Genomic DNA, 22,095 nt, shown 5'->3' on the forward strand with positions numbered 1-22,095 from the left:
AGGAGAGGACGAGGGGGCTCTATGGTACCGCGGCATTTGTTCTCTCCTGCAGGAGTCCTTTTCTCCGCCCTTTCTTCAGACACCCCTCCCCCTTAGCTTCTGAAGCTGGCGTTCCTTCACGTGAGGGCGCGGACAGAGGGGTGACGGGTCAGAGAGCGGGGAGCCGTCGCGTTCCGAGTGGGTCTGTGTTTGTTTCAGAAAGGGAGCATTTACCACCAAAGAAAGCTCTTTTCCTGGGATTAAAACCAGCACGTGCTACAGCGGCCCAAGGCCAAGGGGCAGCTGGCAGAGCTGGGTGGAATGAAGGTGTGGCCAGGGCTGTAACTCGGGAGGCATTTTAAAGACCGACTCTTGTACCTTGTGTTCACCTCTCTGTGGGATTCTTGTGCTCATTTTTCCCACCAGGTTCCCGCTCTGTGGCTGAGTCAGGCTTAGGTTTTCAGAAGAAAACGTGTTAAATATTCCAAAAGGAGGAATGTGGGTTTAGAAGAACAAAAACACATTTCCCAAGTGCACACACCTCCTACATCCTTGTAAAAACAGCAGAAGCCCGTGCCGGGCTCCCCCCACCTCGCCACCCAGCCTTGTGGTGAGGTCCCCGGGCCTGTGGTCTCCCTGGCGCTAAGAACCAGATTGTTTCCTCCCCAGGATAAAAGTGAGAAGCTTCCCCGGTAGCCACACATTTGTATTCTTCCTTTGCCTTTTTGTAGAAAAGGCTTTAAGGAATGACACAAAGCATATTCATGTACTGAGAAACTCTGTCCATCAAAATCTTAAATCTGAAGGGATCTGAGGGCAGGCGGGGGGTGGGGTGTGGTTGTGTAGAGATGTCCCCTCAGACCCAGCCGTGTGCTCAGAATCACACTAGTGGATGTTGTGGTCTCTACCGTAGCACCCATCCAGTACGAAACGGCAGGATAAATTATTAATGGATAAAATGTCATTTCCATTTCTAACCATGGTCGCCTGAAGAACTGGGGACACCGAACGTGGAAAAGTCAGCAGGAACTTCACAAATAACAAAAGCGCTGTGCTTGCTAGAAGAAAATCAGTCTTGCTAATTCTAATTGAATTAGGGTGATTTAGAATGCAAAACAACTTAGAAATCTTGAGCAGTTTAAATTTTTTATGTTTATTTTTGAAAGAGACAGAACACAAGCCGGGGAGGGGCAGAGAGGGAGGGAGACAGAGGATCCGAAGCAGGCTCCAGGCTCTGAGCTGTCAGCACAGAGCCTGACGTGGGGCTCGAACTCACAAATCGCGAGATCACGACCTGAGCCGAAGTCGGCCGCTGAACCAACCAACTGAGCCGCCCCAGGGGCCCCGCAATTTAAATCTTCAGGTCTGTTTTCTGGGAATCTGGTGTTTTTAAGCCTCCTTGGTGTAAAAAGTCCTTGTGTAATTAGCTTTGGTTGTACAGCTTATCTTTCTGATATACTTGAAAACCTGTTGTTTCTGCATATGATGATTCTCAGCTACGAAAGAAAAATGCTTCCGTAACTGCCCCTCTTTGGTATTGTACATATCTTGACACAGTAGCTACTTTATGACATCATGGTAGGCAGACGCTAGAAGAAGAGCCAGGGGAATCATTCTTTGTACCCTGCGGGCATTTTTACCCACGTTAGCGAAGAGAGCGCAGTCTAAAGATAGACTTCCGTTTGACTAGTTGACATTTCTTGAGGCTTTCCATCAACTCGGTGCCTCTTAAACGTGGGATTTTTTTCCCTTCGATACCGACAAGGCCTGGCAGCAAATGATGGTTTGTGTCCCCTCGGCAACTCTCAGGTGGGCAGTTAGAGCGCTCCGACTTCATTTGCATATGCTTTAGAGTCCAGGGGGTAACTTGAATATTTTTATCCCCATAATCTTGACTTGTGTCTCCTTAAAAATGTCGAAGATACCTTCGAATGGGGTGCAAAATCTGATCAGCTTTCCGTGTCTTAGAATAAATTGCTTTTCTTCTGAGGGTCCTTTTGTTCCTTAAGGATTAACTTGTTGGGGTGGCTGTTTCCTTGCAGGGACCTGAAGGTTTTTCTTTAGATGATGAGACCGAGTCCAGCTCTAGAGCTGCCAAGAATTGTGTTCTTGGTCTTTTGCTTCGAAAGCAGTGCGTCTGGTGCCAGCGAAGCATCCGCTTGAATTTGACTGGAGGGAACCTTTGGCTCGAACTTGTGTTGCCTCGCAAAGCAGAGAGAGTAACATACTATATTTAGGGCTGTCTGAACAAACGTTCCAGATACCAATTACAAACCTGTAAATAATTGCATTTCAGAATCATCGTGAAGTTGCGTGGGCAAGGCTCCTGGCCTGGCACAGTCCCCAGTGGCCGGGGAGCCTGTCCCAAGGCAGGACACTGGCCAGTTCGCCGAGGGCCCTGGATGTTCCTCGGGCACTGAGGATTAAGTGAAGCCCGAGGTGGACAGGATTCGGTACCATCCAGGTCCCTGCTCTGCATCTGCCTCGTTACTAGAGAAGAGTCGACCGTCTCAGAGTCGATTTTCTCACAAGGGAGAATCTTCCCGTTGCCTCCCGCCGTGCCTCACCCCGCCTTAGGTGACCGCACGAGGCAGCAGGGTCTGGCGCCAGCCGGCGGGAGGGGCTGTGTGGCAGTGAGTGGCCCAGCGTGCCAGGTGTGAACCCCAGCTCTGCCGCCTTTGCTCTGCGGCTGCGTGCAAGGTGTGTCTCGTGTCCTGTCAAACGTGGGGCGGTGACGCCTGTTTGCGGGAACGTCGTGAAGACCCCATGTGCTGGCACTTAGCGGGACACGCTAGGGCTGCGCTGAGGAAGGTTCTTCACTGCTAATGTTGTCGCGGTTCCAGGCCGGACCGAGAAAGAACAGAGCGCTTACTCAGTAGACATCCAGGGCACGTTTGTCGAATGAATAAGTAAGTGAAAGCAGCCTTCTCGAAAGACAACAGCAGCTTATATCTAACCCTTTCCTCACGTTTACCTTCCCAACCCCGCTATGATGTCTCAGGGCCTCGTCTGCGTTTTGCAGGGGGAACCAGGGCACGGGTGTTGACGTGTCTGCCCAAGACACAGACCAGAAGGGAAGGTGAGGCAAGGGCTCCAGGTGTGGCCCCTCTCCTAGGAGACCGGGAGCAGAAAAGCCCCAGCCCAGTGCTAACACGTTTTCGTCCTCACTGTGACGTCAGTGTATGCTCGTGTCAGAAGATGGCAAAGAAACAAACTTACTCCCTGCTTCCATCCTCCGTCCCCCCCCCCCCCCCCCCCCAGAGACAAGGTAGAAAGTCAAATGTGCCGTGATGTCCTTGGATATTGAGATGCAAAGAACTTGGAGGACCTTACGACATAATTTAAGATATAGAAGGTATAAATACAAGGAAAATATTAGGAAATTTGTGCAGATTCCTGGGCCCAGACCCCAAGCATCCCAATTCATTGAGATTCTGGGCCCAAAAGTTGGCATTTGTGGCAGGTAGATTCAGATCCACAGAAATCCAGAGATTCACCCAGTCGTACCCAGACAGCCAGGACCCGAGGAGCTGGACCATAAGGCTGGCACTGTGAAACCTAATTGGGCAGGTCAGCAGCTGAGAACTCACAGCTCGACCGGGCTCACACTGGCAGAATTCAGGGCTCCTGAGTGAACTCTGTCTCAGCGGGGAGCTTCTTTGATTTTTTTTCTTTTTTAAAACATATTGCACACTCAGTGCACAAAATGTATGCTTAACATTTGAACAGTCAGAAACAGACTGATAGCTTTTGAACAAGCTCATAGCCCTAGACCCAGGAGGATAGAGCGAGGTCAATGTCTTAACACTCCCTCTGCCTTCTGAGGTGTCCTACACGTCTTTAAATTGTTTTGTAATGTCTATTTATTTTTGAGAGACCGCGTGAGCGGGGAAAGGCAGAGAGGGAGACAGAATCGGAAGCAGGTTCCAGGCTCCGAGCTGTCAGCACAGAGCCTGACGCGGGGCTCGAACCCGCAAATCTTGAGATCGTGACCTGAGCCAAAGCCGGATGCTTAACCGACTGAGCCACCCAGGTGCCCTGCGTCTTTAATTTTCAAAGTTTGGGTTCCAGTCTGTCCTGTGCTGCTCCTTTCCAGGAGGTGCCTTTACTTTTTTTTTTTTAATTTTTTTTTTCAACGTTTATTTATTTTTGGGACAGAGAGAGACAGAGCATGAACGGGGGAGGGGCAGAGAGAGAGGGAGACACAGAATCGGAAACAGGCTCCAGGCTCCGAGCCATCAGCCCAGAGCCCGACGCGGGGCTCGAACTCACGGACTGCGAGATCGTGACCTGGCTGAAGTCGGACGCTTAACCGACTGCGCCACCCAGGCGCCCCCAGGAGGTGCCTTTATCGTGAGACTCATGTGGCTCCCCAGAGCCCCGCCCTGGCCCCCATGTATTAAGACATACCCACAGGGACCTACTGCAGATCAGCTCAGACAAAAAAAGGTACAAACTAAAAGTCATCTGAACTCTCACCATTTGCTGATATCCTTCTAACTACCTCTCCCTAAATGTCAGAACTCTGGATCTTTAAATTCTCAAGTCTTAGATTTGAATTTATTGAAAGAGGTGTGCCGTGAAATCCCTTTATAAGAGTGTAATTCATATTTGCTGGACTATGTAAACAGTTTATTTCCGAACCGTTACGTTGCTCACTTACATTTGTCTCCTAAATTCAACCCTTGGTGTTGGCGGTCTTTAATTTCAGACATTTTGGTGGTTTGTGGTGGCATCTCGTGGATTATTGGTCTATGTCTAAAACGATACAGCTTCCAGAAGGTAACTGAAGAATGTATTCATGACATGGGCTCAGCAAAGATTTTTCAACAGGACCTATACAGAAACAATCCGTTGTACTCTGTTGAGATCAAGAGCTTTTGTTCATTTAAAAGACATAATCAGGGGCGCCTGGGTGGCGCAGTCGGTTAAGCGTCCGACTTCAGCCAGGTCACGATCTCACGGTCTGTGAGTTCGAGCCCCGCGTCAGGCTCTGGGCTGACGGCTCGGAGCCTGGAGCCTGTTTCCGATTCTGTGTCTCCCTCTCTCTCTGCCCCTCCCCCGTTCATGCTCTGTCTCTCTCTGTCCCAAAAATAAATAAACGTTGAAAAAAAAAAATTTTTTTTAAATAAAAAAAAAAAAAAAAGACATAATCAGCGTTGTGAAAAGGGAGGCCACAGGGCAGAAGAAGAGATTTATGATACAGTTACCCAACCGAAAACTCCAATGTGTCTACCCAAATATATTAAAAAACTACAGATCAGTCTTTAAAAATAGACAGCCCGGCTGATCAGGCGCTTCCCAAAAGAAGATATCCACACAGCCAGCGAGCGTATGAAAATGTGCTCCACGAATGTCATCAAGGGGAAGCAAATTAAAAACACGGGAGTCCGTTTGTTAACGGGAAGAAAATGTCAGGAAGCAGAACCGTCCACGTGTGCACAGCTCAAATGCCCCAGTGATCCATGGACGGCTTCACGCAACCGTGACTCAGGGTCAGAACCACACCCCGCCCCGAGACACAGCATCCGGCTCCTTCGGTCCTGGAGTAGCGGAAGCTTGAGATTCCACTTGAATGCCTGGCCCAGGCAAACAGGGAGCAGGAGTTACTGATGTGAGGACCTCGGCTGGGTTTCTCCCAGCCTACGTAGGACATGTACCTCTGCGGGACTTACAGGAAGACCCCTCCTGTGGCCGCCTGCCTCCGCCATCCCGGCCTCCCTGCTTGTCCTGTCCCGAAGTTCAGACCTAGTCTTTCCAGAGTGGAATTGTTCTCTTAATCACCCATAATGCCTGGAATTTACTCAGCACCTGCCTTCTGAGGAGCCCAAAGTCATTTGCAGATCCTGCTGATAAAATGGCTGCCCCGTGGTCAAGCTCTCTGCTAAATTACGTCTGTGCTAAGAGGTAGTTTTCAAAAGGGCTCCTCGACAGTCCTGGAGACCTGGGGCGCCTTTATGAGCCGGCTCTGTGCCGGCTGGAGCCCCGGGAGAAAGGCACTGTTCATCCAGGCTTTACAGGATTATCCGGGAGGGATGGTGGTGTTCTTCGTCATAATTATGGGCTCAAGTGCGGCTATCCAGGTGGGCTGGTGCACCTGCCAACGCAGCCACACTCTGTGCCACCGCTCACAGCTAGGCAGAGGGAAACCGAGGCCGGGCTGATCCCAGGACAGTGGGGAGGCCGGAAGCAGAGAAGAGGGGAGGAGGGTGTTTTGGTTGTGGGACCGGTACAGCAAGGCAGACGGGGAGAAGCCCAGGACCCAAAGGAAGTTAGGACCTACCTGCGCATTTCCCCATTTTCAGCAAGGGGTCCCTTGGCTCCCTTCCCGGATGTTTCTCCCAAGCAGCCCACCGTGCACGCGGGCCGCACACAGGCAGGGCTGCAGGCCCCCTTCTGTGGCCAGGAAGGGGCTGAGTTCATAGGCAAGAGCCATCGCTCTGGGGAAGCTGGAAGCCGAGGTGCAGAGCCACGTCCCTGGGGGGTGCCCACCTGAGCAGTCAGGGAGGCAGGACCAAGCCAGGGCCAGGGTGGCAGGGAGGGACCCGCCCCAGCAGTGTGGGTGGGGGCGATGGGGTGGGCGCAGAGGAGCAGGCACAGGTGTTGGAGGAGGCCGGCAGTGGGTGCGGGAACCCGCAGGCATGGGGCTTGGGCCTGGGGGCCAGGGTTCAGCTGACTGCCTAGTATTGCACAGTTTCCATTCGCATCCCTGAGGCCTCAGGGAGGAAGTCGGGGTGCTGCCTGCACAGGCTCCATGGGGGGTGGGGGCAGGGGAGGAACGTTCCAGAGACTCAGAATAGGGAAACGTTATTCTGTGCAAGTTCCGTCTGTGCTGACGACCAAGAGGCTCCCTGGGGCCTCCCTGACCGCCTCACCTGCCACCCCCCGGAGATGCCAGCAGCTGCTCCTGCTCGCTGAACCCTCCCCCCCCCCCCCCGGGGAACCCAGACCCACTCCAGGCCCCTGGAAACACGCCGCAGGGAGGAGGCCTGGAAATGACCCCTGACGAGCTCCCCCCGCAGAGCCGGGCTCTCTGTCTCACTGTGCGTGGGTTAATTTGGGTGGGAGATCGAGGGTCACTCGCTAAGCCTGGAGCTGAATAAATCTTGTCATGTATCGTCCCCGCTCCACCGGAGCCGTCAGCTGGGGCCAGACCTCCCCGGCACCCCAGACGCTTGGGCCGCCACTCTGGTTTGCTGAGTCACTGGGGAAGGAGCGCCACAGGCTGACAGGCACATCGAGGCTCACCTCCACCCTCAGAGGGATGGATCCGCCAGCCCCCCCGCCCCTCCCAGGGCCAGGGAACTGTTTTCCTGGTGACACACTTAGCTTTCCTGAAGCAGGAACTTCCAGCCCCAGGGCAGGCAAAAACCTCCCCAGTCCGTGGCCACAGGGCCTTTGCTGGGGACCTGCCCCACCCTGCCCTTGACAGGCCTGGCCACCCAGCCACCCAGGCTCTGACAGGATACAGGATACGAAAGCCCCAAACGCAGGGCCTCCTTCCTGCGGTGCGCCTGTGGCAGGAAGTACACGGTCACCAGGTACGATGGAGGCGGGGTTGGCCAGGCCTCTGCTGCTGCTGCCGGCCGGGCCCTGGGACAGGGACTGAGATCCCAGCTGAGGATGCGAGGGCTGAGGGGACTGAAGGCAGGTAGGACGGTCCTCCAGGCCTTTCCTGCTCTGTGTGGCAGCCGCTTCACCTGCGTCCCGTCTGCTGGAGCAGGGGTGGGAGAGCGGCTGAGCCAGGCTGGTGCTGACACTCGTGGAGTCAACAGAACTGCAGAAGGCTGGACCGGCCTGGAAAATGGCCCCGTGGCCGTGTCCCTCCTGCTTCAGAGGTGCCTTGGGGCTCCCTCACTTACCCCGGGGACCTTGGGTTCAACTGTGCCTCAGCTCCTGTCCCCTAGATCGGTTCTGTCATGACGAATGCCGCCTGAAGTGGCCAAGGGAGGGGGGCGGGTGAGATGAGCAGAGGCCGAGCTCAGCCATCAGCAACGTCTACACCCGCGGACTGGCACACCCCAGCACAGCATTTGCTGAAGCACTGAAATTGCGGGGCCCCTAAAGAAACTCCAGGAAGGGAGAGTCACAAAGGTGTCCCACAGCAGTGACCAGGGCACAGCCTCAGGGCCCGAGTCACGGGTCCTCAGACACCGAGGCTTCCCACGGGGAGCAGGAGACCCACGTCCGCCCCTCTCCAGCCCCATCTGCCTCTGGTTCCAGCTGCTTGTCGGCGTGGCGGTGGGGTCTGGGCCCTGGACGGCCCAGCACGCCAGTACCCCCCCGGGCCTCTCCGCTGCCTCGGCCTCCTGGGGTCCACAGAGGCTTTCATTCCAGGAACGCTCTTCACTCCCGCAGGCTCAGAGCCTTGTAGCGATGCCCTCATTCCTGCTCCGGAGTCTCCGAAGCTCAGTGGTGGCCTAGGGAGCCTGCTGGGAAAAGAGGCCCATCTGCTTGCTGCCTTCCCAGAAGTGGCATGGCGACTGGACGCAGGTGGGCCTCGCAGGCCTGAGCAAGCGTCCTTGGCTTGTCCTTGGCCACGGCTGACTCGCTTCTTACCAGCTTACTGGAAATCCCTGCTCTCGGCCAGGCCTGTCTTATTACCAGACACAGCCCTTGGCCACGTGTGAAGTCCTGTGGCTCCGCCCACAGCGTGTCCTTGTGCTCATCTGCTCTCTGCCCTGGCCTGTGACAGGTCGAAGCCCCCAGGTCAGGATCAGCCTTGCCCTCTCGCCCCGGCACTGCCTGTCAGCACCTCACGCGGGCGTCCTTGGAGCACCCCACCTCTTCTGCTTTCCCTCACGAGGGGAGACCCGCCCCAGGGTGGTGACAGAGTGCCAGGCACACCCGGACTTGGGGACTCACTGGGTCTGGAGGCAATTCATCGCCCCGTTCCGATTGCCAGAAATTTCCGCTTCTGTTACAAATAAGCTGTGTCCCGCAATCCCCTTTTGACCCTGGTGGCAGCCCCCAGGGCCTCCTTCCCAGGAGAGCTTTTCAGAAATAGTGACCTCCTCCACCTCCCCCCCCCCCCCACCGTCGTGGTTTTGACTCCCTTCGCCACGTGGATTCTATCTCCAGTCTGTCCATTCCTCTGTCCTCAAGGCCGGGAACTGGGGATATGAGCCAGGGATTAATCGCACGGAGTAAGCTTCCGAAAGTCACGGGGGCCATTGGAAGGCCTGAGCTTAGAGATAATTTCCCTTCTCTGCAAAGGCCAGGCATTTAGTCCAAATGGGCAGAGTCGGGCGAGGGCCAGGCCAGCAGGGGACAGCAGCCACAGCCCAGATGGCCATCCCAGAAACACAAGCTACCGTCCCCAGCCTGAGACGCAAGACGGCCGCTGATCTCTTCTCCTAGAGGTAAGGGGGCTGCCACTGGGAGCCTCGCGGGGGCGTCTGCGAGGGGCTTGGAGGGAAGAGCGGCCCCGTCCCCCTGCCCCATCTCCAGACCTCTCTAAGTTTTAGGAAGAGCCCTCTCTACTTGCCTCACCATGCAACTTCTTTCGGTACATAACACCACCTCCTGGGTGCCCACGGGATGCCAGACACTTTTCTGGACCTCTGCTTGTGAATTTTTAAACCTGGGTTTTTATTGTCTTATATCAGAAGCCAGATACACCCTGGTGTGGGGGGGGGGGGTGGTTAACCTAAAGATGATAGACGGTTGTACCAGAGAAAGAAGTGGCAACCACACTTCAGTGGGACTCGGTCCAGTTTAAATGAGATACTGGAATTAAATGGAATGTTGAAAAGAAAGTTCACTTTCTTCTCGCTGTCGGCGAGCAGCGCCCCGGGAGGAAGACGACGTTCACCTGTTTGCCCAGTTGTGTGGCCGCCCAGCAGCGACCCTCCAAGCCTTCGGGTTTTGTCTTTATGCTGCGGGGAGCAGGCACTTCCTTTGCCCCCCAGATGAGGCAGCCAGGCCATCCAGCCAAGTGAGCCGCTCTCCAAGGCCCCGGGGGCGGGGCGGGGGGGTGGGAACCTTGAAGGTGGATCTAGGACTCAGAACCCCCTTCCGTGTAGACCCCCATCCTGGTGAATATTTTTATAGCTGGAGACAAAGGTGGGGCTGCTGATGGCCTCAGTCTTAACTTGGTGCACTCCTTTGAACTCGGTGTGCTGGCCGCATGGGGGTGGGGGGGCGGGGGCAGGGGCTCAAGTCGGCAGGTGGCTCTTTGGACCCCAGGCGGGCTTGTCCGTGCAGGGGAGGGCCATCTGTCGCCAGAGCAAGACCCACCTGCCTCTCCGGGGATTAGCCGGGGCCCCGAGCACCGAGCACCGAGCACCGGCTCGACTTGCCACCCACAGGCTCGAAAAGTGGTTTCCGCGTCTGGGAAAGGAGAGCGAATCAGCACCGAGTAGGCGCAAGGGAGTGAGAAGGCCAGTTCTGAATCCGGCTGGCTGAGCTCAAACCCCGGCAACGCTGGGCAACCTCTCCGCCCTCCGTGTCCTCATCTGTAAAATGTCCTCGTCGCCATCGGGTCGGTTCGTTAGTGCCGGGCACACACTAAGCACTCCACAAATATTCACGGCTGCGATTCTTACCAGACGCTGGTTGTGAAAAAATGGCCACGCTTTGGCTCCACATCAGCTGGGTGATGTAGGTACCCTCACCCCATCTTTGGGGGGGGGGGACACCGAACGGCAGGGTGGGCAGGTGACCTTCGCGAGGCCATTCTTTATTTTTTCGTTCAGAGAACACCTTCACGTGCGCTCTTGTACGACACTCAGGAGCCCCTCGCCGCAGTTGCTGACTTTGCTCGGAGCTAAAATGTTGAGCTGAGACCGCCTCTGGCTTCCTCCCCCTTCCCGCCTCTTTCTCCCCCTTCCCGGAGTCCAGCGCTCCCCGGAGGCTCCCCGCGAGTCGGGTCGCGTTGCGGGGGTGTGCGACTTCCACTTGGTCTTTTTTCCAAAGTGTTCCAATCGACATCACGCCGTCCGTGTGTTTCCCTACTCGCTGTGCCTTTGAGTATTTCCCGTGCGGACACCCCCAGGTCTGGGTCGCGTCCCCTTGGCCGCCGTGCGATCTTCCGCCAAATGAGGTCACCGCCAAATGAGGTCACCGCCTATCCACGCCCCAGGGCGTCCGTTCATCCTTCTGACGGACGGCAGTTCCTAGTTGGCGGTTTGACCCACGGTGCTGGGCGAACAGCCCCACGCCTGCCTGCTCGTGCGCGTGTCCCAGGACACAGACCCCTCGGTGGAGTGGCTGGGCGGCGGGGGATGAGTTGCCCAGATGCTGCCCGCTTCCTTCCACCGCACGAGCTGGGAAGAGTTCTCGGCGCCGCGGCCAGAGCTGGCACTTGGCGTCCATCGGGTGGGTGTGCGCTGGGGTCTCCTCGGTCGCCAAATGCGGGCCGGCCTTGGCAGCTCGCCAGGCCGCGTGCCGATTACACGTCGAAACGATCGTTTTTGGAGACATTGGGTTAAACGAAAAAGACCCCTAGAATGCACTTTGCCTGTCTTGTTTTCACTCCTTTTAACAAGGCTGCTAGGAAATCTGTAAGCGGCACCGGGGGCGGGAGTTAGATTTCTGTGGGATGATGCAGCCCTACAGTCTGCCCGGCAGGTGCCTGGTGGCAGGCGCCCGGGGAGCGTTTGATGAATGAGTGAGTGAAATCAGACACTTGAGAGGAAGACATCCTTGGCATAGCTGGGGCCCCCCGGCCCCACCCCTGGCGCCTGTGCCAAGGCTGAGAGCTATGAGCCCCTTGGCCCCCTGCCTCCGGGGACTGAGGGGTGGGCCCCTGGAGACCAGCTGCCTGGGAGAGAAGCCTGGGCTCTGCCGGGCCAGACTCCCGGCCACCCCCCCTCCTCCCCGCAGCAGGGCCTCCCGGAAAGCCCCACGCCGACCACGGAAACGATGTCCTGCAGGACGGCTCGGGCCCCCTTGGGCGAGCACCCTCGTTTCCCTCCCAGCCCTACCCTGCGGGCGCTGTCCCTAAGCCCACGGGAGGCCAGGACTACACTGTGGAGGGTGGTGAGTCAGCCGCTGTGCCTGCCCAAGGCCTCGAGGAAGAAGGACACCAAAGCTTGGCTCGGCCCCTGGGCAAGGTGCCCGGGCCCTGCACTCCACGGGGCCGCCGTGACGCCCTGAGAAAGGTTAACTTTGAAGCCGCCTGTGGAGCGGCTAAGCCAGGCGGAGCTTGAACAAACAGCCCCAAGGCTTCCAGCTTGGGGTGCCCTGCAGAGTAACCCCGGAGCAGTGGGGAGCCCGGTCTGAAGTGTCGGCGGCTCCCCTGTCGTTCCAAAATGTGCAGAAAGCTCACCCATCTGGACTCTGGGAAGAAATCTGTCACTCAGGGCTTCAGGCAACTGAACATCACCCGTCAGACACGGTGCTCACACGTAGTCTGATGGTTTTACGTGGGAAATGTTTGCCAATGACCTTCATCCTTTTCTCCGTGACAAATGGTGACCGGTAGGTACGAGGCTGGACAGTTGAATGGCGACACCCTGAGGCCCTGTTGAGCATGGAAGACTGTGTCTCCGCTGTCCCCAGGGGCCACACTTTCTGGGCCTTGGGTCTGCTTTCCTAGTTCCTCGTTCTTCTCTGGTCCAGAACCTTCACCCGCCCCTGCTGCCTAGGGCATCTGCGGTCCATGTCCTTCCCTGCCCTCGCTTTCCCCTGGCCCATCCCGACCCCCTCTGAAATGACTCCCTCTAAGCTGAGCTGGAGAAACCAGACTTGTTCAATAATATGTAAAATAAAGGCAAAAGGTTTGGATTGGGTCTTACCTCTGACCGCTGGGTGGTCTTTGGCACAGGGCTTCGGGGTGTGGACAGGTGAGGTCCTCAGACATGACTTCACATAAGTGGCACTGCTGTCGTTTTAGAACATACTAGTACATGAACAAGAGTGCCGATCAGAAGCAACCAACTCACTACAGATCACCAAGTACCAATGTTTTTGTCTTCAAGATGGTTCTAAGATCTGCTGTTTGCTTGAACTTGCCAAAATAGAAATGAATTCAACAAAGCAAATTCACCCACGGGCTGAAGGAGACACAGGATGGGGAGCCGTCCTTGATTCCTCCTGTCCCCCATCCACTGCCCATATATCCAGCCCTTGACCCCTCAGGGACGCCCCTTCCTGTCCCCCCACCCGCAAATCTCATCCCTGCCCCCGCCAGGGACTCCCCCTGTTTCTCCACGCTCATGACCCCAACCCCAGCCCAGGTTGCTGCTTCCAAATCTCCTGCCTTGCCAGGCCTCACCCCAGAGTCCTGGACACTGGTGAAAAGTCTCACCCACACCTACCATTAAACACCATTGGCTCTGGAGCTTTTTAAAAGATAATTTCTGTGATTTTGCATTTGAAATATTTGGCTATTAGGAGCGCCTGGGGGGCTCAGTCGGTTGAGCAGCCGACTTCGGCTCAGGTCATGATCTCACAGTTCGTGAGTTCGAGCCCCGCGTCGGGCTCTGGGCTGACGGCTCGGAGCATGGAGCCTGCTTCGGATTCTGTGTCTCCCTCCCTCTCTGCCCCTCCCCTGCTCACACTCTGTCTCTCTCTGTCTCTCAAAAATCAACAATAAAAAATTTTTCTTTTGAAATATTTGGCCAAAAGTAACTTCCCAAAGTTACCATCAGCTTTGAGCGCTCACCGTCTTGCGTACTCGAACACTCGCGAGTTTTCAATCCGACTGAAGTGAGCGTTTCCAGGTCTCAAGCTCACGGCTCAGTAACACCCCGCATGCCCTTGCTGGACGGTCACCGGGCTGTTTCCACCTGTGGGTTGTGGATCCAGCCGCCGTGAGCATGCGTGCACCAGTCTTTGTGAGGACCCAGAATGTCATTGCGCCCCCCCGCTCGCCCCCCCCCCCGGGTGGAATCATGGTATGTTTAGCCTTTGAAGACTCTTCTCAGCTGCTTTCCAGAGTGGCCCCATCAGTTTACGTTCCCAGCAGCGATGGCAGAGCCTCCCCACAGGGTCCCTTTATTACTCTGACGGCCACCCTGATGCATGTGAGGTGGCACCTCGCCGTGGCATTCATTTGCATTTCCCTGACGACTAACGACTAACGTCCCTGAGCGTTCTGTTTCTCTCGTGCTCCCTGCCTCCGCGTGCATCTCTGGTGCCCTGTCTATTCAGATCTGTTTTGTTTTTTTTTTAATTTTTTTTTTAAGGTTTATTTATTTTTGGGACAGAGAGAGACAGCGCATGAACGGGGGAGGGGCAGAGAGAGAGAGGGAGACACAGAATCGGAAACAGGCTCCAGGCTCCGAGCCGTCAGCCCAGAGCCCGACGCGGGGCTCGAACTCACGGACCGCGAGATCGTGACCTGAGCTGAAGTCGGACGCTCAACCGACTGAGCCCCCCAGGCACCCCTATTCAGATCTGTTTTGAATGTAATTTTGTAACTTAAATTTAAGTGTCTTTCTTTTTTTTTTTTAGAGAGAGAGAGAACATGAGCAGGGGAGGGGCAGAGGGAGAGAGAGAGAGGGAGAAGGAGAGAGAGAGAATCCCAAACAGGATCCACGCTCAGTGCAGAGCCCAATTCGGGGCTCGATCCCACGACCCTGGGATCATGACCTGAGCTGAAATCAAGAGTCAGAGGCTCAACCAACTGAGCCACCCGGGCGCCCCTTAAACTTAAGTTTTTAATTGAGTTACTTGCCTCCTTATTATTGAGTCTTAAGGCTTCTTTCTGTATTCAGTCCTTTCTCGGATACATGATTCGCAAATGAGTTCTTCTAGTCTGTGGCTTGTCCATTCATTTCTGTAATGGTGTCTCTTGAAGGTTTTTACTTTGGTGACATATAAGTCGAATCTCGTGACTCTGCATCTGTGGGCAGATGCTGCTTTGCCTGTGGCCACTTTCTGACCTCTCCCCCGACGGGCAGCCCCGATGGTCCCCGGGCAGGGACAGTTGCGCTCACACGCCGACTTCCGGCCGCAGCGCGCATGGAGGGCGGTGAGGGACGCCTGACTGCCGGGTAGAAACCCAGGCCCTGCCACCTCCAGCCCAAGCCCTGGGGCAAGTGAGGCACCGCTACCGGCCTCAGCCCTCCCTCTGTACAAGGCGTCTGCCTCGGAAGGCCACGCAACTTAACGTGGGGCCCGGCACCCAGGCCAGCTCAACACGGGCGTGAGCTCCGATCTGTCTGGTTCTCCCAAAGTTACGGCTGCTCCCTGAAGGCAAAGTGAGGCTCTTTCCCGACTCCCCAGGTTCGCGTGCCGACCAGGACGCAGGGATGAGACTCGTTCACTGCTGCCGGCCCCCAGCCAAGCCCTCACACCATCCCCCAGGGGCACAAAACTGCTGGGACAGCGTGGTCATGGAGGTTGGAGGGCCCTGGGCATTTGAGGAGCGTTGAGGAGGGAGGCAGACCCAGCCTGGGGCGTGAAGAGGGGGCGTCTCAGCCTCCCCCAGGGTGGGGTTGAGCCCCTGTGGCCCTGCTGACGACCTCAGAGCAGCAAGGGCTCTCGGGGAGGGACCCTGTGGGGCAGACAGCCCAGCACAGACCGTCCCCCCGTGCAGCCACCTAGTTAGTCCCCGTCTCCTGGGGCCTGTCTCCCCAGGGCCTGTGTTTCTTTTGTAACTTTTACTTAGGGAATTTTCAAACATATATGTGGAGACATTTGAAGAAAACTGAATTATCATTGTAAGACTCACATTGGCAAGAGTGTTTCCAGCCAGTGTTTATTTATATCTAGAACACTTACTGTGTCCTGTGTGAAGGAGAACGCATTTATCTGCATTTCGCTTAATATATGAAATGAATACAAAGGAAAAATTGTGATTTAAAAAGGGAGAGGGTGGCACAACCAGTCCCGTGTACCCGGCCCCCGGCCCCCGGCCGTGGCCTCGCCAGGGCCGCTCCCGTCCACCCTCCCATCCGCGGAATAAACTCCAGGCGCCCCATCCCCAATCCCCAATCCCCAGTCCCATGGCCCACGTTCCCAACGTCCCGCAGCACGGTGCGAGCACATGCACGCACACAAAAGCTCCCTCGGAAAGAAAGAGCCAGCTGCCGCTCACCCCGTACTGGAGGGTCCTGGCGAGAGAGGCCAGCCCTGCCCCTCTCCAGCCCGGCATCCTCGGTCCACCTCTCCGAGCCCCATTTCCGCATCTGTAAAATGGGATGTCAAGGCCCGCCGCCTGGCAAGGCGCCTCCAGAGGCAAACCCAGACAACTGCAGACCGTCTGTGAGTGCACAGGTATCCAGCAGGGCACAGCAGGACGGTCAGCCTCACAGCCAGGAGGACAGGCAGGGAAGGGGATGAGATTGGGGAGGGGGACACACAGAGCTTCGAGTATCTGTCACAGCAACAACAGAAACCCAGGCAAATATAGCAAGTTGTAGGTGTACATTTTTCTCATGCTCTGTGCTTTTTTGGACATGTGGAATAATTCATAAATCTAACTGCAACAAACTAAGGCCAAGCTTAAACAAAGCATTAACTCAGATCACATCTATGCTTGGCACTTCGTAGAAGCTTGTCTCAGCAATCTGTTGCCGTGTAACAAATGTCCCAAAACTAAGTGGCTTGAAACAACGACTGTGTTCTATTTCCTCCCAGTTCTGTGGGATGCGTGGGCTCGGCCAGGTGGTTCTTGGGCACAGGCTGGGGCTGCTGTCACCTGATGGGGACTTGCCATTGTCAGATGACCCAGATCCCTCCAAGCCACCCGTGACTCGGTGGTGCTCCCAGGGTACAGGGTGGTTGCATCACAGTGACCAGGAAGACCCAAGCTTCTCAGACCCATGTGGGGTCTGCTAGGAGGCCAGACTGCAGGACCACCGCCCCCCCACCCCGACCCTGTGCCATATCACAGGCTGTCCTGTGATCGTCCCAGATCGCAGCCCACCCTTGGTCCCCGCTGAGACTCGGGCCTGCCTGATGTCCGTCTAGGCCCAGAAAGTGTCCGGAACAACCACACCTCCCCTCCTCTCCGTGGCCTCTGGCCCCATCTCCTGATGCAGCCCAGATGGGGACTGTCACCCTCCTCCATGCAGCCCCTCTGTGACAACTGAGAAGGGCTCCAAGTGACCAGGTCACAGAGACAGGACCAGCTCCTCCCTGTATCTGGGCACAGCACCCTCGGAGAGGGGCTCTCCCCTATAGCTCCCCCAGCCAACTGCGCTGGTTGGCACTTTGGCAGATGGCTCCCTTTGGGAATGGCCCCTAGCATTTGGGACGCGTCTGGTCCCCTAGTCCCCCAGAACCCTTCTGAGGACTTGTAATTCTTCGTCCACTCATTCACACCCCATTCTCCCTGAAGCGTGGAGTGCCTGCACTCTGCCAACCATGTGACCGTCAGCAAAGCAGGCCTGGTCCCTGCCTCCTGGGGGCTTACCTGCTAGTGACAGACAGACCTTCAGCGACATGGCCGGTGAACCCACGACAGGCTGCGGTTCCACACCAGCAAAGGGACCCTTGCTCAGAGCTCTGGAAGTCAGGAGGGGCCGGCGGGGCTAGGGCAGTGGGGGAGGAGACGTTTCAGGGGGAGGAAGTTGTCCTATGACTGTGCTCCCTTTTCTGCCCTTCTTGGGACCTGCCCTGAAGCCAGAATCCCCGAAGCTAGCGTTTCCTCCTGATGCCCTCCAGAGGCTTCCCGAAAGGCCACCTTCTGCAAAGTGTTAGCTCCCTGCCACCACCCTTCACAGCCTCCTACCATTTTAGTTTCCTTCTCAGTGCGCAGCCCCTAATGTCCACGGGGCTCTTGTTCTCCCGCTAGAGCCCAGAACCTCTGGCACATGCAGGCACCCTGTCAGGGCTGGGGACTCTTGCTGAATCCCACACAGGAAGCTGTTGCTGGGCTCATCCCCAGGGGAGGGGCCGGGCCGGGAGGAATTGCTCCCACCGGCCTGCTTCCTCTGCAGACCAAGGGGTTTGGGGCTGAAAAGGAAGGGCTTCGGGAACAGGTGTCAGGGGCCGGCCGGGCCCACACCTAAGGAAGCCTCCCCTGGCCTGCAGCACCTGCCTTTTCCCAAAGCTCCAGGTGATTCTGGTCACAGGCCTGGTGTGGGGCCCCCCGCCTGCAGATTCAAGGCTGCCCACTCCTCTCTTCAGTAACGGCTGCTTCCAGGTGGGGGTGCAAGGTGAGCCTCCGCTCCCAGAACCCACGCCACCTCCACACCAAGCCCAAGCCCTAGGGGGTGGGTACCTCACCCGGCTGCCAGGAGAACAGTGCCCACATCGGCCCTCTCTCTTTCTCTCTCTTTTTTTCTTTTAATTTTTTTTCAACGTTTTTTTATTTATTTTTGGGACAGAGAGAGACAGAGCATGAACAGGGGAGGGGCAGAGAGAGAGGGAGACACAGAATCGGAAACAGGCTCCAGGCTCCGAGCCATCAGCCCAGAGCCTGACACGGGGCTCGAACTCACGGACCGCGAGATCGTGACCTGGCTGAAGTCGGACGCTTAACCGACTGCGCCACCCAGGCGCCCCTCTCTTTTTTTCTTTTAAACCAAAATCTTTTTATTTTTGGAAATTTTCTTTTCTCTTTTCTTAAAGATGTATTTAAGTGATTTCTACACCCAATGTGGAGCTCTAGCTCACGACCCCGAGATCAAGAATCATAAGCTCCACCGACTAAGCCCGTCAGGTGCTTCTCTTTGGAAAGTGGCAAACACACACTGAAGTGGCGAGAACAGCCTGATGAACATCCACGTAACTTCGACAACTATCCACATTTCCCGTCATTTGCTTTGTCTCTCTCCTCCACCTTTTTTTTTTTAATTTTTTTTAACGTTTATTTATTTTTGAGACAGAGAGAGACAGAACATGAACGGGGGAGGGTCAGAGAGAGGGAGACACAGAATCCGAAACAGGCTCCAGGCTCCGAGCTGTCAGCACGGAGCCCGACGCGGGGCTTGAACTCACGGACCGCGAGATCGTGACCTGAGCCGAAGTCGGCCGCTCAACCGACTGAGCCCCCCAGGCGCCCCTCTCCTCCACCTTTTTATTTTCCTGGACACTTTTAAAACAAACTGCTCCTCATACCAAATTGACCCATAAATACACTTCCATACGCATCGCTAACAGGAGCTTTTAAAAGCACAATGATACCACTGCCGTATCTATTAAAATTAGTAATAATTCCTTTTTTTTAGTTTAAATTCAAGTTCGTTAACGTACAGTGTAGTCTTGGCTTCAGGAGTAGAATCCAGGGACTCATCTCTTACCTACAACACCCAGAGCTCCTCCCAACAAGTGGCCTCCTCAGTGCCCATCCCCCACCCCCCTCCCTTGTCAACCCTCAGTTTGTTCTCTGTATTTACGAGTCTCTTATAATTTGCCTTCTCCGTTTTTATCGTAGTTTTCCTTCCCTTCCCCCACGTCCAGCTGTTTCTCAAATTCATAATTTCTTAATATTATCTAATACCCAGACTCTGTTCCTTTTTCCACTGTTACCTCACAAATACCTTTCCATAGCAGGTCTGTGCATATCAGGATCTGTACCCGTGTCACACACGGCACTTGATTGATGTGTCCCTAAGTCCCCGGTCTGCCAAGTGGGCTCTGACGTTAGACTCGAGGTTCTCCGTGGGAGCAGCCGACGCGTGTGTCACCTGGGAGTTTTTAGAAAACACCCTTACCTGGGCTCTGCCTGGACCAATTAGGCCGGGATCCCTGGGGTGAGCCTGGGCCTGGGCGTTTGCTTTATGCATTTTCATTTATCTGCTTGTTCACCTCCCCCCCCCCCCCGCCCCGCCCCCCCGGAACCGCTGGAATCCACTCAGGGGATGAGCAGGTGACTGTGCCCCCCAGTGGACAGGTGTGTAGCTGTCACAAGTTGCAAAGGGGGAGGTGATGCTAGTGGCATCCAGGGGGTGAAGGCCAGGGATGCCGTTCAGTATCCTGCAGTGCCCAGGACGGGCCCCCATGACAGAGAATGACCCAGCCCCGGAAGGATGTCAATGTCAAGTGCAGACCCTGAGCAGTTCTGACACACTGAAGCACAACCCCTCCTGTTCCCCGGGGGACGGAGGGGGAGGGAGGGGGAGCCGGGCGGGGGAGGAGCAAGTTAACCTGGATTGTTTGCATTCCTCATCTCCACCCTTGCTGTTGACAAAACGTATCCTCCTGGCCACCTCTCGGTAGCAACCCCCAACCTCCCGCCCTGAATGGGGACAAAGTCTCTCCCTGGGCCCACTAGCTGGCCTGTGCCGCAGCCCCCTGGGGAAATGGAGAGAGCATCAGGGTCTCCCCCTCGCAGGGCCCGTTCTGAGCAGGTGATGATGTGGGGGTTTCGTGCATAGGTGACGCCTTCACTGACAGTGATCCTACACACTGGGGTTCCCCGGTGCCTGGCGCAGAGTAAGTGCTCCAAAAGGTTTTGTAGACACGAATAGATCCCCATTTGTCCCTCGTGGAAACCGAGGCCCGGAAATGCTGATCTCACAACAAGCATCCGTTCAGCGGGCCGAGGACTTCTCTGCCTGCTGGAAAGGCCTCGCTGGTCTCCACCTGGCAGGAACAAGGCCCTGGTGGCTGTGCCCACCGTCCCCAGGGCCTCCCCCACACCTGTGTTGCCACCATTGAAGGAGACAATTCCGAGCAGCCCTGCCCCACAGCTCACAGCCAGGACGCAAGACCCTGGGCAGCCCACCTTCCCTCCCAGTGGGGACCCATGGAAGGAGCATCCTGTCCCTAACCCTGCCCCCTTCTGTCCTTTTGGGAGGGGAACAGGATACATTTCTACCTGTCACTCCTGACTTTGATACAGAAAGATTGCAGCATTTTTAGGAATGACTCAAAGGGCGAACACAGCTAGGATGCTGACTCTATTTCCTGCAACTCAATTCTTTCCTGCTTTCGCCAAGGGAGTGTCACTGTCCTGCTCTGTGACTCAGTTTCCCCTTCCAAGCCTCCAGAAGTACACACAGCACAGGGTGTGGAGACCTTGGGCGTGTTAGATGGAGCTGGCATGAGGGACTTCTACAGGGCAGAAAGAACCCATGGGAGGGGACGCTTTTGTTCCTCCTGGCTAGCTGGGTGGGTGCCAGCCGAGACCTCCACACCAGGGAGCCTCCTAAGAAACCCATTTGGATAAAAGATCTCTGTACCCACCGGGAGGGGAACTGGGGAGTTACTCCCAGCTGGATATCAGCAAATATCTGAAGCTGTCACCTCCAGAGGTGAAGAGTGATAGCGCGGGCAGAGAGCAGAGGGGCCAGACCCCGACACCAGGGAGGCTGCCTTTTGATCACGAGGGCCATCCGAGGCCCCATAGCTCCCCTAAGACGTGGGGGCATGTTGCTTACTTGTCCCCAGGGCCCCGCGCAGGGGTAGGGGACTGGGGATGGCGGGATGTTGGAGCCTCCCCTCCCTGCAGCCGGGCGACGGGGCCGACTCAAGTATGACCACACGGTAGGGGGTGACCCCGGAGCCCCCTCCACGCACCGCCGCCCCCACCCCCGGGCAGGGGTGCACGGCTTCAGGGAGCTTGGCACCCAGCCCCGGGGAGTGGCCCACACTTTCCTTGGGCCCCACCCTCCTCCTCCTCCTCCTCCGGGCAGGGCGAGAGGAAACTGAGGCGGGAGGCCGGAGGCGCGGGCGCCGGGCGCGCCCCTGGCACGGTCGGCGGGAGGCGGCGGGCGGGCCTGCTCCGCCCCCGCGCCCGGGCCGTGCGATCCGGCGCCCGCGGGCGGGGCGGGGCTGCGGGCGGCACCGCCCCGAGGGGCCGGGGAGGGGAGGGGGGACGGGAGGCGTGCTCGCGGCGGCGGCGGCGGCCAGGAGCGCCGGCCGGGGCGGAGCGGGGACCCCAGTGCGCTACCCGGCCCGGGCCATGACCCCCGCTGCTCTCTCTTGCAGGCTCGTCGCCGCGGCCCCCGGAGCCCGGCCGCCGCCGCCACCAGCGCCCGGGTGGGCCCCGTGCGCCCCGGGCGCGGCTCCGCAGTGAGCCCCCCAGGAAGCGGTGAGTGCCCCGCGCTGCCCGCCCACCCCTTCCAGTGGACGCCGCGGTCCCCGAGAGCCGCAGTCCCCCGAGCGGCGTCCACGCCCCGCCGGCTCCCGCGGCGGGAAGGGCGCGCCCGGGGAGGCCAGAGGGTCCCCAGGGGCGGTGGGGGGAGGGGGGCGGGGAACCCTCGCGGGCCCGGACGTCCCCCTAACTTCTCGCAGACTTTCCTGCGGAGACGCGGGCTGGGGCAGAGTTGGGCC

The 22,095-nt window shown here is 57.0% G+C and overlaps 1 protein-coding gene and 1 long non-coding RNA gene across 5 annotated transcripts in view; one reads left to right on the forward strand and one right to left on the reverse strand.

Moving 5' to 3' along the window:
- Positions 1-1,274: 1,274 nt before the first annotated feature.
- On the reverse strand, positions 1,275-7,241 carry LOC115502588. Its single transcript, XR_003965141.2, has 3 exons — positions 6,263-7,241; positions 4,643-4,815; positions 1,275-2,801 (listed from the first exon to the last, which is right to left on the reverse strand). It is a non-coding gene; the product is annotated as an uncharacterized LOC115502588 (long non-coding RNA).
- Positions 7,242-7,511: 270 nt separating this feature from the next.
- CE2H16orf74 (chromosome E2 C16orf74 homolog) overlaps positions 7,512-22,095 on the forward strand; it is a 47,620-nt gene continuing 33,036 nt past the window's right edge. Inside the window, exons 1-3 of one of the 4 annotated variants that reach the window (XR_004342947.1) lie at positions 7,512-8,472; positions 9,196-9,341; positions 10,168-12,725. The gene's annotated coding sequence lies outside the window, so the exon portion shown is untranslated. Of the gene's footprint in view, positions 9,342-10,167; positions 12,726-21,750; positions 21,854-22,095 lie in introns of those variants that run through there. The other 3 variants (XR_004342946.1, XR_003965139.2, XR_003965136.2) reach the window with 3 other exon arrangements.

Source organism: Lynx canadensis, chromosome E2 (genome assembly GCF_007474595.2).
Source record: "Lynx canadensis isolate LIC74 chromosome E2, mLynCan4.pri.v2, whole genome shotgun sequence".
Taxonomy (NCBI): Eukaryota; Metazoa; Chordata; class Mammalia; order Carnivora; family Felidae; genus Lynx; species Lynx canadensis.